The following is a 17,597-nucleotide window of genomic DNA, read 5'->3' on the forward strand; positions in this document are numbered from 1 at the left end:
AATGAATTAAAAGCATTGCCAGTTTAATCTCCAAAATGTATCTAATCTGTTCCCATTGCGTTTCTTTAACAAATTACCAAAATAAATCTGAAAAGGAGCAGAAATAAAATGTATTTATATGAATTAACAATATTATCATAAAATTATGAATGATATGGTACAGTCTGCCATTTAAACAAATTTTAAAGTGTGAAAAGGAATAAGAAAAGAATTTACCCAAAACTTATAACATAGAACTAAATGGCTGGATGATAAAAAGATTAGCTCTACAAACTTTTATTTGTCTTTTGTCTTTTCTGTTAAGGAGAATTATATACTGTTGGAGTATTCTTTCAAAAGGGAAGTGAAAGCTAACCTATATGAGTCATAGAGTGAGTGCACATAGCTTTTCTGAGGGCAGTTTTTTCAGGCTAAATGTATCTTAACCTATGGAATTCACAGGTAAGATGAGAGATGCTTGGTAATTACCTTCCAAGGAAACATTAAGAGTTAAAACATTCTCTCCATGTATTTCCTGTTTCAGTTAATAACTTCAACATATTACTCAGTAGCTCAACTCAAAAACCTAACTATCGTCCTCTATTTATCTAATTTCCTCTCCATACCAACCTAATCTATTTGTTAACTTTGCTCTGATGATTCCACTTTCTAAACATTTTTTGCACAAGTTTTTTCCTGCTTTCTTTTAGCAGCAAAAGCCTTACTACTCAGGAAGTGCAATATTGTGATACCTATTTTTTTTTAAGAAGTTGGGTACCTGGGTGGCTCACTCAGTTAAGCATCAAACTTTTGATCACAGCTCAGGTCATGATCAGTTTGTGAGATTGAGCCCTGCATCAGGTTCTGCACTGATAGCCAGAGACTGCTTGGGATTCTCTCTTTGCTCCTCCCCAACTCATGAATGCACATGTATGCTCTCTCTCTCTCTCTCAAAATAAGTAAATAAACATTAAGAAAAGAAGTAGTATTTGTGTGTCTACTAATATGCTAGACACTGTTCTAAGGCTGTATACAAAGTAGTAAAAAACAAATTTAACAAAGTTCTACACTCTCAAGAATCTTTTAGAGAATTTTTTTGTCTTCAGCCTTGTATTTTCCTATGTACCCTACATACTATAGTCTATTATCATTGCCCACCTTAAAATCAACTTAGTATGTAGTTCAACAATCCTTTAGAACAGTGACTATTGGTTTTGATGATTCAAAATGACATTTAATTCTATGTTCAAATGAATACAAATGGCCCCACACACTCATAAAACAACACTTTGCTTATCCATGTTCAGTAAAGATGAGGACAATCATGATGGAAACTACAAGATGCTCCTTCTTAATATGTCCAAATTCATTTACTGCCAGGATTTTACAAACACACTATGATTAAATTTTTCTAGAAATATAAGTTGTTTTTAGGTTCTTTATAATATGCCACATAATTGTCTACCACCATATTCCTTGCTAACTCCCAATAGACTCTCTCTGAGTTTCTAAACCTCTCGAGGCATACATTAATACAGAATATACTATGTTTTGGTATAAGTTTTATTTATGTAAGTCTCACTTACAAATTTATAAAGACTTTGAGTGGAGGAATAAAGTCTTCTTCACCAGTGCATGCTCCATCCCTAAGCCAGTGTATAGCATATATTAAATAGATGTATAATACCTTTCAGTTTAAGAAATGAATCAGTGAGTATATTCAACCAGTAAACTCTTACTCTATATTTCTTTTGTCCTAGTAATCTAACACTCCTTATTAAAATTTTCAAGATTACTGGGGTCCATTTCTGGGATAAATAATTCACAAACATACTACTTCTCAATGCTTAATTTTGATTCCTAAGCACAAAACATCATATTGAATAAACACTTCTTCAGTTCATGAGGTGGCAATAGACATGGATATGAAAACCATTCATATTAGGAAATAGCAACATTCATTGTTTTCTCTACTTTACAAGAAGTTGTGGAATCTGAGTCAAAACTTTCTTTCTGCGTATATTAGAGATAGATCCTTGTCTTATTAGATATCACAGTATTAGAAAGGCAATCCACAACACTTAATAATCTCTTCCTCACAGTAAAAGCTCAAAAATAATTCTGAATTACATCACAAAATCTTGAAGAAATTAGAGAAATAAAGCCCATTATGGTTTAGTTTTATCACTGTATCTTGGGTACTTGAGTACTTGAGGGACTCATCTTTGAGGTGAACTCTCTTATACAGTTATTCCAAGTCTGTCTATTTAGATTTTTACCTCATATTATCCAAATCTTATTTAGACATTCCATTTATAAAATTTACTTAGGAAGACTTTCCATTAAAACACTATACATCTCATTTAAGAATATCTTAATTAAATATGTTGTAAATATTTTACTTTGTTAAGAAAATGGTTTCTATTTTAGCAACTTCAGGTTGCTAAGTGTGGTCAAGGCAGTTGCTTATATAATTAGTCACCACTGAAACTCAATTCATGCTGTAGTTAAATAACTTCCTTAGAAGGAAAAAAATCTATAGAAAATGAAACAACTATGATTTAAAAAAACTAATCATCAGGATCACATTATATCAACATAAATGTGTGGTTTCTCTGTCAATAAATAAATATTAAAGGGATTGTGATGAGTAATTATTTCAGTAAGATTCGTTAAACACACAAGTTTGTGATGGCATTTTCAAATTCAGGTTGTTTTTAAAGACTTAGCAACCTATGTCTGTAATAAGAGCATAGTGATACCTCTTACTTTTGGTTCAGTAATATGCATATGAGATTTGCCTGAGTTATAGATTATCATGGAGAGAATTAACTTTCATTCATTAAGTTATGAAGTGATAGCATAAAATACAGAAACTCCACTCTTCGAGAAGGGTGAGGCTGCTCCTTTTTGGAGCCATATTAATTCATACAATCCACAAGGGGCCCATGTAACCAGTGAAATATAATCAGTACAGTTAAAATAGGATAGCGTGATCCATTATGGTCTCCTTTCACACTATTCTAATAATTACCTGAGGTGTTTGGGGGTTGGTACTACATATGGAAATAATTCTCTACCAGTTTCTTGTTCTATGTGATGTGCTAAAAAGCCCATCAGAATAAAATCATAGCAGGACTTTAAATGTAAAAACCATGTAGGAGAAAATATTTTTTTAGTCATAAATTAAATAAATATTAAAAAGTGTGTGTGTGTGTGTGTGTGTGCACGCGTGCACATGTGAAACCTGATAAAATTATGGTTATTTACAGATAACTAAATGTTTATGTTTACTATATGTAAAGGTGATATAAGAGGCAGCAAGCAATATCATGTTTTAAATATACATATAACTGGGGTGCCTGAGTGGCTCAGTTGGTTGAACATCTGACTCTTGATTTTGGCTCAGGTCATGATCTCAGGGTTGTGGAATCAAGCTCCACATAGGGTTCTGTGCTGGCCATGTGTACCTTGCTTAAGATTCACTCTTTCTCACTCTCCCTCTTCCTCTCCCCCACTCATACACTCTCTGTCTCTCTCAAAATAAATAAATAAAATAAAAATACCTATAATTGATGTTTCTACTCCCTCAGTTTAATGTTCTCAAATCAGTAAAATAGTTCTGATTATTGAAGAAATATGTTGGGAGAAAGATAAGGATAAAAAGATTATTTCTAGGGGTCCCTGTGTGGCTCAGTGGGTAAATGCCTGCCTTGAGCTTAGGTCATGATCTCCCGGTTTATGAGTTCAAGTCCCATATTGGCCTCACTGCTGTCAGTGCAGAGCCTGCTTCAGACCCCTGTTCCCCTCTCGCTCTGCCCCTCCCCAGCCTGTGTTCTCCTTCACTCTCTCTCTCTTTCAAAAATAAATAAACATTTAAAATTTTTAAAAAAGAAAGAGGCTTTCTAAAGTTCAAGAGTGAAGCTTTAGACTCTAAAGATTGAAATTTATTACGTTTCTAATATAAAGCACAAAGGATAGGTTTCCATAGTGCTGATGAGAGTTTTCATGGCTACAGTTAAATATTGGGTGTCCTTCCTGTCATTTTCCACCTCCTAGCTTTGTCTCTATTGTTTTATATGTAAAATCTTTCCATTGCAGCTCATTATGCAATTAAGGATATGATAGCAACTGAAGTCACATTTTTATTGCTAGGAGTTTCCATTTTAAGATGCTGAAACTGACTCGTTCAAACATCTCTGTAAAGAAAATTTATTTTTTTCTCTATATTTTGATATCCGCAGTAACTTGCATTAACAAATGAAACATAGTTAATGACTTTACAAAATTTAATATGAACTTAGAATTAACTGATTCAATATATAAAGCTTGTCAGTAAAGTTAATTGGCAGTAAAAATGACCCATAGATCTTACTATTGAGTCAAATGGGCAAGCTATGCATATGTATGTGTTTTGCTTAGGTCATTATCTAATAATTATACACTATTAAAGAAGTCTTGATATTAGCCATGAACATAAGCTTTCTATATCAGTGGTAGCTTGATAGTTTCATTTCTCACAATGAGAGGGAGAGAAAGAGAATATACAGAAATTGGATTATAGCTGAGATCCCATATTTATCTTTATTATACAATTGTCTATTAAAGGCTATGCAAACAATGAAAAGATAAAGATGAAAAATTGAAAGGTACAAATTATAAAATGAATGATATGAGACCTTGAAAAAGCTTTCAAAGTCAAAAACAGGGTTAATTTTCATTCAGAAAATGAGAAAATCAAAGTAAACCTGTTAAGAGATTATTTGCAAATGTAAGTAATTGGAGAAAACATAGAAAAATGAAAATGGGAAATTCAGGCAACATAACTTCAGTACTTTTATTGTTTTCCATCAAAGTAAGGTAACAGTGGTGTGATATTTACCACATTTGTACTGGAATGACAAAATTTTATGAAAAAAATCAGATAAGTGAAAGAAAAATACGCTAGATTTTATATAATATGTCCTCCTTTTACTTTCTTACCACTCTTTCTCTCTTTGTTGAACACTATTTTCCCCATTATTTTCCCTTTGAACTTCTCCAATTTTATCCTGGTGGCATACTTCACTTGCATAATCTCCACTTAACCTTTAATACTGCACATCCCAAATGAAATCAACATCACTCAATTTGTCCAAGAGAACAAAGGGAAGATGGAGCAGAAAACATGCTGAGGAAATGTGTGTTAAGAATATGATAATTGAACAGATGTTAAACTACATCAGAAAAGATCAAAATGCATTAATAAATCAACCAAACAGATATCATCTAGACAGAAAGTTAAAAGGTGTTGTTTCTACTGGGTAAACATGCTTTTTACCTCTCATTTTTCATTCCTACTCTTAAGCAGCTCCTAAAAATATTGTACGATTTTTTAAGTGATATATACAAAACTAAAATCCAATCTCTGCTAATTTCTAAAGTGATAAACACCAGGAAAAATATCAACAAAGTCTTTTTTAGAAAAACAGTGATTCCTAAGCCTATATAATCGGTGATTATGATCAACAAAGTTTGCACAAATTGTTAATATAGTCATGCATTTCCGTATGGATTGTGGGGCACATTTGCATAGCGTGGCTTCAGTGGCAGTTAACGGGAGCCTGGCAGAATTGCTAACAGTGGTCACTAAGGAGCACAGGTGAGTGAATGCGTGGGCTGGTTCCACCCACTGCTCCAAGGGAGTTCAACTTCATGGGGCCAGTGAAGCAGGTAATAAAACAGGCAGCATTTCTGTAAGCATTTGGACAGTCACAAAGGCCTTTCTGAGACCACTCATTGTGGGAAGCATTGAGATAACGTATGTAGCATCCATAGGACAGGTGGCACAACACCTGGCTGCCCTCTGGCTGCACTAAGTGCCTGAAGCTGGGAAAATCAGAGGATAAGTGGTTATTATGCAATTCACAATTCCTTTTGTCAGACTGAACCAGATAAGGGCATGCTTTACATAGTGATGTTACTTCATACAATTTTGAAAAATCAACAATAATTTAGAAATTATTAGGAGGATTTGACGAGCGATTTCCACTGCAAGGTATACCTTTGATAATCAGATTTCTGATGTATGTAGTTCAGTTTTTAAAGGTGTGTTGTCTAATACAGAATGCACCGATAACATATGGTGATTTGAATTCCAATTTAAATTAATTAAAGTTAAGTAAATTAAAATTCATTTCCAAAGACACACTAGCTAAATTTTAGATGTTCAATAGCCACATTTGGTTAGTGGCTCCCATATTGTACAGTGCAGAAACATTTCTGTCATTGCAAACAGTTCTCTTAGGAATGATTTAAAGATTAAAATGGAATATGTTGCATTTGTGTATAATAACACATATTAATTTACATTATTGTTACAATTGTTAAAAATTGAATATGTTTTTGTTATATGATTAGCAACTCATTGCTAGGTGATGGTACTAATTCATAGTAAAGAATTGTCTTATATATATTTAAAACAAGAATAAGAAGAAAGAATTTTCAAAGTTGTTTTGTTATGCTGTATAAATGTAACTATGAGATATCTCTATTCATTAGCAGAACTCAGAGTCTATCAAATCATACTTTGGAAATGTTAGTAACTCTCTCTTAAAAACCTAAGTCCTCACAAGCTCAAACGCTTTCTTTGGACCTTTCAAATTATGGCCTCTGCATTAAAAAGCTCTTGGCCTTCATGATAGTCTGAGCCCACACACACACACACACACACACACACACACACACACACAAATAATTTTTTAGTTATTTCCACATGATAAAAGCCAGTTAAAGTAGAATGATTTAGCCCTAACTAAAAGGCCTCATAGCTTTATTAGGAGAAATGCAGCATCTGAGGTCTTTTACCTACTTTACTGCTATAGCTTTGTTTTCCAGCTCCCGTTTGCAAGCATTGCAATATACCAGTATCATTATTTGAGCATTAATTATTATTTTGCATACATAGTAATAAGTGGCATATTTCCTAAAATGCTAATCATACTTTTTTGATATTATAACAATAATCTATTAAGTCTCAAAGTGAGAAAAATAATTATCCAGATATCTAGACTTTCATTTCCAAAAATTATTCTTTGAAGTAATATTGATTACAAATATTGTCTCTTTTAGAGCTTAAAGGCATATTTGTTTTTTATTTTCCTGTGTTCAACAGAAAGGATAATAATTTAATATTTCACAAGTTAATACCTGAATATATTTTTGCATCATGTTTTTTAAAACTATGCTTTATTTTTATAAAATTCTAATTTTGAAAAATTTCATTTTCTCAAGTATTTTTTAAAAAATTTAATTCAATTGATACCTACTGTAAGCTATATATATATTATGGACCATTTTATACTGAGTTTTTTCCAAGTCATAATCACCAGGGATACAGCCAATAATGAATTACTTGTTGGAGAGATAATCTAGAAGGAGAAATATCCATTCCTTTTTATGTTCTGTCTCTCCCTCCACCTTGATTTTCACCTTTATTAGTTTTGCACTGAAAGATTAGCAGGCCAAAAATGGAGACAAGATTCTAACTACATTTTGCAACCTATATCAGAATTTCAATTTGGTGGGCAACGTTAGTAGCAAAATATGCAATATTTTATATGCTTCCATGGGCCAGGCCCTGTCAACTTTACATATATTGTATGGAATCCTCACAAAGACACTGTAAAATATTTGCATCCCAGCTATATATATTAGAACACTGAAGCTCAGAAAATGATGTTAAGTAATGTACCCAAGTTGACACAGCAAGTGAGGAAGAACTGAAATATTCACACCAAAACCTGTTTTCCATACAGAGGGAGTCCTCAACACATGTCTACAAATGACAATTTTAATATAAAATTATTCAAACACATTTGAAATGATTGTCTCATTAGTTCACAGACATCTATTTGTTATCATCTGAAAACCCAGCAGACTGTAGTTTAAAAAAGAATACAAGAGCAAATTATTAAATTTGAGGAGCCTATAGCATAATAAGAGGAAGTTACGTAGGACACTTCACTTCCTGGCTTAGTTTAGGCTGAAAGCCTGAGAACATTGCACGCTATGTTTTAAAGAGCCTTACAAAATGCTCTAATGCAGGAAGCTGAGAATCAGTCTTAAACCCCTTACTCACAATGAAGCTGTAGATGGGATGGATGCTGGAAAAGGGGATTTGTAAGGAGTATTTCTTTACAGAAAGTCCCTGCAAATGCACTTCATCAAGTGGGAGAGAATATAAACATTGTTCCTTCATCTCATGCTAAAACAGAAAGGCCTTAAGGAGATTAGAGGTTTTAGTATTTGCCTCATTCAGTGTGAGGAAGCAGAGGTGACATAGGCCAGACTGGTTTCTAACTTTCACTGGAGAAATCAAGGGCAAGATGGGTTGCTAGTTCAATGTAGAGGTGAGTCAGGGAGAAGTGGCCCAATGGGATCTGCTTGCACTTCAATCCTCAATTGCAGCAAAGGTTTCGTGAATGTTCATCAGTCAGAGACATGCCACACTTAAGAACACCCCAGTGGGGGTTCATCTTAGGAATTGTGAAAAAGGACCATAACTAAGACAGTTGCACAACTAGCAGAAGCTTAATTCAACTACACCATTTCTAGGCACTCTGGAAGCAACCAGTGGAATTAAGAGGATGTTTCCAATGGATACAGTTAAGACAACTCCAGTAATGATATATCTATGAAGAATTTTGCATTCCCATACACAGGAAAGTACCACTTAAGATAAATTCAGCTTTAACTGTCTACAGGACCTGGCAACTGTGAAACTGCTGATAAAGCAAAATTTACTATTTCCTCACTTCTCTGTTTCAGCTTCAACTTTGGAGAAATAAAACAGTTAAGTTTGGGAGATGAATAAGGCAAAAAGCAGTCGGTAACTATTTCCCTTTTCTGGACACTACATGGCTGTATTCAGCCTTTTTTACATGAGAGGAGAAAGGAAACTCTAATTTTGAATAAAGTTGGACATACTGACTATTCTGGATGGCTGAACACTCCAAGTCGGGGTTCAAATTGTTATTTGTAACTTACTGATTATTTTTATTAATAATTACTAAACTTAAGATTTTTGGCTTAATGATGGAGAAGGGGACAAGGAATTCCAGAGTTTTTACCCGGAGGGAGTAGGTAAATATCCTACAGCAAATGTTTTAAAGGAACATTGGAAGACAAAGTGAAACAACTTTGTGGTTGAATTCCATGAGACACGTTTGTTCAAAAAATGTTATAATAGAGTTGGGTTAAAAGATGGAGTATGGGGGCGCCTGGGTGGCTTAGTCGGTTAAGCGTCCGACTTTCGCTTAGGTCATGATCTCGCGGTTCGTGGGTTCGAGCCCCGCGTCGGGCTCTGTGCTGACTGCCAGCTCAGAGCCTGGAGCCTGTTTCAGAGCCTGTGACTCCCTCTCTCTCTGACCCTCCCCTGCTCACGCTGTCTCTCTTTTTCTCTCTTCTAGAAATAAATAAAACATAAAAAAAAAAAAAAAAAGATGGAGTATGGCCTGCCGAATATGTTATATTCTATATTTCAGCATTATCAGCTTCTAAAACAATGTTGGGTTATAAGAGGGGTTATAAAAGCATAGAAATCATCCTTATCCTCTAAGAGTTCATTATCCAGTTTTGTTTCTTGGTTTTTCCCCTGGCATGTGAACCAACCCATTTCAAATCATGCTACGAAACAAATTTTCATTGTTTCGAAACAACCCTATTCTCTGTAAATATTTTCATGTTTCTGCCTGGTCAGGACTGGACGATTAAATCATAAGCATGATTTGGAAGTTGGAGATCGGTTTTGCTCTAGAGTCATTGCTAACTAACATTTCAGGATCGAGACATTTTCTATCCTCCTCAGAGAGAATTTATTTACATTCCAGAGCAAATCTCTCTCTCAATTCTCTCCCTCTCTCTGGAAGGGAGGAAGAGGAGATATGCTAGCCACCCTGTACAAGATCTGAGTCTCCTTATTTTGCAATTCCTCTCCAGCACTATGATTCCTACTGCACATACAGGTGACATCTGGGTCTCACTGTCTGGGCCCTTGGGAAATTGGATCATGTGGTTCCAGTGCTGAGAAGATTGATCTGTGAAGAAACACAAAGTCTGTAATCTGATGCAGTGGTCTGAGTTTCCTATATGTGTATGTGTGTAAAAACTGTGTGTGAGAGCTGTGTGTGTTTGAGAGAGAGACAGAGAGAGAGGGAGGGAGGGAGAAAGACAGAGAGAAAAATGGTGTTAGGCTAACTGGTTAGCTTGAAAATAGGATAACATCTCAGACCCTTCACAGCTTTGGATTTAATGCTCTTACTCTAATGTTTATGGCCATCTCTTGCAGTCAGTTTTCCAGGAAAACCTAACTAAGCAGTTATGTTGATTCTATCTGTTATAAGCCTGAAACCATTTAATCTATTATATTCACTCCCCCAGTCTTCAAACTACTTTTCACTTTCCTATAATCTCCACCCACACCGGTCTCCATGTGTGTGTGCTAGTCCCAGCATGCTGTATGTGCTCCTCTACCTACCATCCAGAGAAAAGATGAACAGTTCAAAGTGGTGGCTGTCATTTTAAGGGATCGAAATATAACCTCGAGTGTTGCATGAGAAAAGAGAAATAGATATGATTTTGATCTAAAGGAGGTGAGATGGATAAAGATTTGACTGCATGTATCACAATTTAAGCTTTATTTTAAATGCTGGCTATTGTTCCCATATTTTAGAACCTCTCTTGATGGTTATCTTAAAGCAGCTTAGATACCGTGACACAGGGAACACTGGATGTGCACAGACATCAAGGGCACTTAGCTATAATCCATTCATGGATTGGTTTACATTGTTTTATAGTCTTAGCATTAGTCAGATTGAGAATCTCCTGCAGTGTCTCTGATATTTTGCTTCTACATGTGAAAGCTAGAATGTGAGAATAAAGCCAGTTTCCCCACTTCTATTCTGCTCTTGCTTCCACATTCCCCCAATATTGTAGCTCTGACTACATAGTATATATCATAAAACCAGTCACATTGAGGGCTCCTAAATGACCACAGTAAACAGTTACTTTGGCTGTTTTATCACTCATTAATAAGGAAGAATTCTAACATCATATACTCTGATGGCAAACATTCTTCACAAGAAATATCTTTTTAAAGCAAAATACAACACTAGTAATAGGTCTTAAATTACCCTATGTTGACCTTGAAACACTTTCCATTTCTAGAATTGGTAAATCACACAGGTTGTTGTTTGGCTCAACTATGCTGCTAACTCCCAATGGCCATTTCCATCAATACCATCCCTAGTCTTAATCTCTGTTTCTCTTTCATCAAAGGATGTGTTTGGATATGACTAGGCTGCTCCACAGTTTATTCCAATGCAATCATGTTCTTAACTGTTCTTAGTCTTGCCTTTAAGGAAAAAAACATGTATTTATGCTTCCCAAGATTATATGCTAACAGATATGAGGATTTTGTGTGTTGTTCTTGTTGTTTTTTACTCTGAGATGGCTGCTGAGAATTATATTAAGCAATTTGTAAAGTTTCATGCTATTTTCTCGAGAAGACCAATGAGGTCTTAGTTGACTACTGATGTTTTAATACTTTTTTCTTTTTATGATGCCATGGGTTGTTAATGTGTTTATTTGTAACTATTTTATTTATTTTTTAAAGTTTAGTTATTTATTTTGAGAGAGAGAGAGAGAGAGAAAGCATGAACAGGGGAAGGGGGAGCAGAGAGAAAGCAAATCCCAAGCTCATTGTGGGGCTCCAACTCATGAACCCTTGAGATCATGACCTAAGCGGAAATCAAGAGTCGGAGGTTTAACAAACTGAGTCACCCAGGCACCCTTTCATTTGTCACCATTTAAAGAGAACTCAGTAATGAGAAAAACCAGATCTAGGAACACTAAACACAATTCTCTCAGTGAACAAATATATAGATAGCACTCCTCCAACGTGGTCTACCTATTAATTTTAATTCTTATTTTTTTGTTCTGTATTTTTGGGGTTATATCTTTCACACAGTTGCAGAGATGACCCTCTGATCAACACTGTTCCAGGTTATCTGTGGAGCAAAATATTGCTTTCTATACTTCTCGTTTAAAGAGACTGGGAACTATAAAACAACTCAATGTGGAACAAATGTGATCTTTCCTACTCCATTTACATACACCCATCCGTGTCTCTTAAGCAACAATAAGTATTAATGTAGATTTTCCAGATGCTTACAGTGGGTGAAAGGTTACTGAAGCAGCAAAGCAGGACTGTAACCTGATTCCACCCTAGCCAACAGCCTCAGGATTTTTTTGCCTTGGGTTTTCATGGGGTGGGATTGGGGGTGGGGAATACTATAAAGAAAAGGGAATTTGAGAAGTAAGGAAGACAAAAATCCTACCTGCCTGATCCTACCTGTGATCAACATAGATTCTATACATATAGAGCTGTTCCTTTTTTTTTCAAGTTTATATTTTTCCTGTTTAAACAAACAAACAAACAAACCAAAAGACCTTCTATAATTCATAGGCATTAGTTGTGTGATTTTATAGTTCAGAAATATTCTACTCCCACCTCTTCCCCTATACCCTTAGGCTAATACAATCAGTCTGATATGTCCATAGTGCATGGCTTTCCAGACATCCAATGTGGCAAGTCAAGCCTGTAATGCATCCTTCCTTCTATAGAGTGGACCTGAATCATCTCACAAAGTTCAGTCTAGGATCAAGATGAGTGCTTCAAGGTAGTTTGGATTAGGTTTTTGAGTGGATTAGGAAAGAAGATAAGGTACAAGCACCAAACTGAGTTATTTGCAGATGAATTCGCGAGTAAGTTATCCTCTTTTATTTCTTTTAAGTTCAAATTTTGGAAATGAGTCGTTAGGCAATACAAACCAAATGTCAAGTTTATACCCTAGTTATAAAGATAATTATAAAGATCTGAGCTGTCACTGCAGACCCAATTTGGGGTCACACTCACAAACCGGGAGATCATGACCTGAGCCACCCAGGGGTCCTTGCTTATGCTTACTTTAAAAGGGAATGATACACATTAAAATGTAGAGAATTGCTGCTATTGCCTATATTTGTAAATTAAAACAAAACAAAACAAAACATAAAGGACCAGGGAAGCTGATAGACACAGAGGTGGGATTAAAGAATGTTCTATTCTGTGACTCAGTTTTCATATCTCTAAAATTTAGACTCTTACTTGAAAACTAAAATTCTTCTAAGATATGGATATTTAGGACTCTCGATACTTAGAATATATCTTGATTACACTTGATATTTTCATGATCAGACACCATTGTTACATTATTTTCACTATAAATTGTGCTCAAGATGAACAGGTTGTTGCAGGACATTTCTCCAGGATGCTGCCAAGGGTTCAAGTTACAAAAGGAAGCAGTAAAGGAAGCACCAACTAGATTCTCATGGACTCAGCTTTAAATCCTAGCTCTGAGCCTCAGTGCTGAGTAATAAGAGGATTGAAACAAAGTTCAGAAACAAAATGCTAAACATGGCATTCCACACTTAAGCTCTCAAAAAAATAAATAAATAAAAAAGGAGTGAAGGAGTAAAAGAACAGTCTTATTTTTCCCTTTTTCTGTTTCTCAGTCTCTGCACATTATTTCCTACACTTCACCCTAAGTTTATGTTCAGTGATCATGTACACCTACAGCTCTTGGAGTAATGTGTTTATTTTTCTCTCCTTATTAGCATCTGCTTTAAGAAATGAATCAATTGAAAGAGAGATTACTAGCCTTACGATAACCTTCTCTGTCTGGCCACTATGTCCATATTTTAAACCTGGCCATATTCTCAAAATCTGGAATTTATTAAGTAACTATTACACTGTAGACTTTGAACACCTTTGGAGTGAGGAAGGGACAGAGATCAAGAAAATGAATTAATCCTCAGATTGAGGTCTTCATGGGTTGTTACCTAATCATTTCTTAAGGATATTTCTTAAAACAAAATAAACACTACATGTGTCATGTTATTATTCTAAAATTTTCATTTAACATTTTATTCAAATTAATTATGCTATATTTCCACATATTTTTGGAAGCATATTATAAATTTGTGCTATAATTTAATTTAGTGCTGCAATTTTATCACAAACATCCTTTTGCTATAATTTAATTAACAAATGTTTATGCTTTGTCGAAGACTTAAATTCTTTATAATGTTTTTCTTTTTTTTTGACTATCACATATAATGTTGCCACAAATATTTTTGCAAATAGTATCTGATTATACCCTTAATATGTAGCTATAGGGAAAAAAATCCAAGTAAAGGTCATAGATGCTTCTTATTTTTTAATTTTTTAAAACGTTTTATTTATTTCTGAGAGAGAGAGAGAGAGACAGCATGAGCAGGGGAGGGTCAGAGAGAGAGGGAGATACAGAATCTGAAACAGGCTCCAGGCTCTGAGCTAGCTGTCAGCACAGAACCCAGCATGGGGCTTGAACACCCGAACCGTGAGATTATGACATGAGCCAGAGTCTGACTCTTAACCGACTGAACCACCCAAGAGCCCCAGGCCATAGATGTTTCTAAACCCCTATACAAATATTGACAAAGTTCTGTGTAAAATTTATATACTAACATAAAGTTACTCACATATCAGGAAAAGTGGCTTTACCACTCTCTCTTCCACCACATATACATTCCACTACATATTTGTTTTTCTTAATTCAAGTGAAGCATAAATCTTAAATAACTCTACAAGATTTTTGTATATCTTCTTTTAAGTAATTTGTTGTGTTTTTGCATTTATTTTCATCAGAGAATTTTCCCTGCTTTATTGGTATACGTGAGATCATTTTATTAGAAATCATATATTGCTATTTATGTATGTTTCAAATATTATATTTGAAAAAATATGTATTAATTATATATTATAAAATACATTTCATAAATAAATTTATATAAATTATATAAATAAAATTTATTATATATAATAATATTTCTAATTTGTAATTGGTGTTCTGATTAATTTTAACATTTAATATTTAATATTGAGACAAGTGAAATATGCTAGACAAACATTTCAAGACTTTATGTGCCTTTCTTCTGTGTCTTTGCCTTATATTGATACTTCAGACTGAAACTGCAAAACAAATACTAGTAGCAAATTAAATTCAGTTTGTCTTGATCAACACAAATTTAGTGGTTCTATAGTCAATATTAAAATTTAAAGATAAGAAAGAAATTTATTTCATTCCAACTTAAAATTTTTTGCTGCATAAGTTTGTAACCAAAAATGTTTTAAGTACCAAAGTTAGCTTTAGATAATATAGATGTAACTTCTTACGCAATTCCTCACTTCTCCTCAGTCCTTCTTAAACTTTTGTCTTTAAGTGATTCTTATGACTTTTTAAAAAGAATTTATTATTTTAGAGAAATTTTAGATTCTCTGCAAAATTGAGAGAAAGATAAAGAGATTTCCCCTATACCTTGCCTCCAGCACATGCACACCACCCCCGTCACCATCATCCCTTCAACAGTGCTATGCTTATTATAATTATGAACCTACCTTGTTAGATCATAATCATTAATAGTCCTTAGCTTAAATTAGAAATCACTTTTGGTGTATTATAATAGAATTCTTTAGAATGGTGTACATTCTAAAGGTTCGGAGAAATGTATAATGGCATGTACCTATCCATTATGAAATGATAGAGTATTTTCACTGTGCTAAAAATCTTCTGTTTTCTATCTATTCATCCCTCCTCTGCCTACTTCCCAAATTCCTGTCAACCACTGATTTTTTGTTGTCATAGACTATTGCCTAAAATATCATATAATTGGAATCATAGGATGTAGCTTTTTCAGATTGGCTTCTTTCACTTACTAGTTTGCATTTTAGGTTCTTCCATGTCCTTTCATTTCTTTTTAACAGTAAATAACATTTCATTGCCTGGATATATTACAGTTTATCTTACCGATCAAAGGACAGCTTGGTTGCTTCCAAGTTTTTGACAATTATGAATAAGATAGAAACAAACTGCCATTTGCAGGTTTTGTGTAGATAGGTTTTCTTTTTTTTTTTATTTTTTTAATGTTTTTTTATTTATTTCTAGGAGAGAGAGAGAGAGAGCGAGGGTGAGCAGGGGAGGGTCAGAGAGAGAGAGAGCCACAGACTCTGAAACAGGCTCCAGGCTCTGAGCCGGCAGTCAGCACAGAGCCCGACGCGGGGCTCGAACCCACGAACCGCGAGATCATGACCTAAGCGAAAGTCGGATGCTTAACCGACTAAGCCACCCAGGCACCCCATGTGTAGAGAGGTTTTCAATTCATTTGGGTAAATACCAAGAAGCACCATTACTAGACTGTAAAGTAAGAATATGTTTAGCTTTGTAAGAGACTGCCAAACTGTCTCCCAAAGTGGATTTTCCATTTTGCATTCCCACCACCAATATATGAGAGTCCCTATTGTTCATATCCTAGCCAGCACTTGATATTATCAGTGTTCCAGATTTTGGCTGTCCTAATAGGTGTGAAATTGTATATCATTATTATTTTTTTCATTTTTATTTTAAAATGCATTTCCCTGATGACATATGTTATAGAAATCTTTTCATATGTTTTTTATGCTATGTATCTTCTTTGGTGAGGTATTTTTTATGTGATCATATTTTCTCATTTGTCTTAGAAATTATGATTTGTTTTACCTTTTTATTGATTGCCTTTGAGTTTGTGATATACATTTACAGTCAACTCAAGCCCACTTTCATCTAACACTTCAAAGCTTTATGGGTAGTATGATTAGCTTATACAACAAAATAACCCTACTTTGCCCCACCTCCTCTTTCCTCTTTCCATCTCTTCCTTCTTCCCATCCCATATATTGCTGCTGATATTCATTTCACTTAGATAGAAGCGCACACACACACACACATACACAGATATATAGACACATAAATATAAATATAAGATACATAGTTGAATATATTGTTACTATTATTTTGAACAAACTGCTATCTGCCAATTAAGAATAAGAAACAAAGTTTTTATTTTACTTTCACTTAAACTTTTTTCCATGCTCTTCCTTTCTTTATGGTGATCTGAGTTTCTGACCTATATTATTTTCCTTCTCTCCAAAGAATTACATTTAATATTCTTTCAAGGCAGGTCTACCAGCAACAAATTCCCTCAATTTTTGTATGTCTGAGAAAATCTTTATTTCCATTTCACCTTAAAGGATAATTTCAGAGCACAGAATTCTAGCTTTGTGCTTTTATTCTCACAACACTTAAATATTTTACTCCATGCTTTTCTTGCTTGCAGGATTTCTGGGAAGTGAGATGTAATTCTTACCTTTGTTTCTCTATAAATAAGTAAGTTGTGTTTTTCACCCCCTTTGGCTTCTTTCAAGACTTTGTCCTTCATTTCTGATTTCCTGTCTTCATGTCTTTCTTTTTTCTTATTTCTGTAGTTTGAAAGTATATGCCTAAATGTAAGTTTTGTGTGTTTATCTTTTTTTCCCCCTTATCATCATCCTGCTTGATGTTCTCTGAGTGTCTTCAATCTGTGGATTGGTTTCTGATCCTAATTTGGTAAAGTTCTCAGTCACGATTGTTTCAAATATTTCTTCTGTCCTTTCTTTGTTGCCGTCTTCTGTTATTTCCATTATG

This window comes from Hyaena hyaena, unplaced genomic scaffold (genome assembly GCF_003009895.1).
Source record: "Hyaena hyaena isolate Hyena2069 unplaced genomic scaffold, ASM300989v1 scaffold_460, whole genome shotgun sequence".
In the NCBI taxonomy this organism is placed as follows: domain Eukaryota; kingdom Metazoa; phylum Chordata; class Mammalia; order Carnivora; family Hyaenidae; genus Hyaena; species Hyaena hyaena.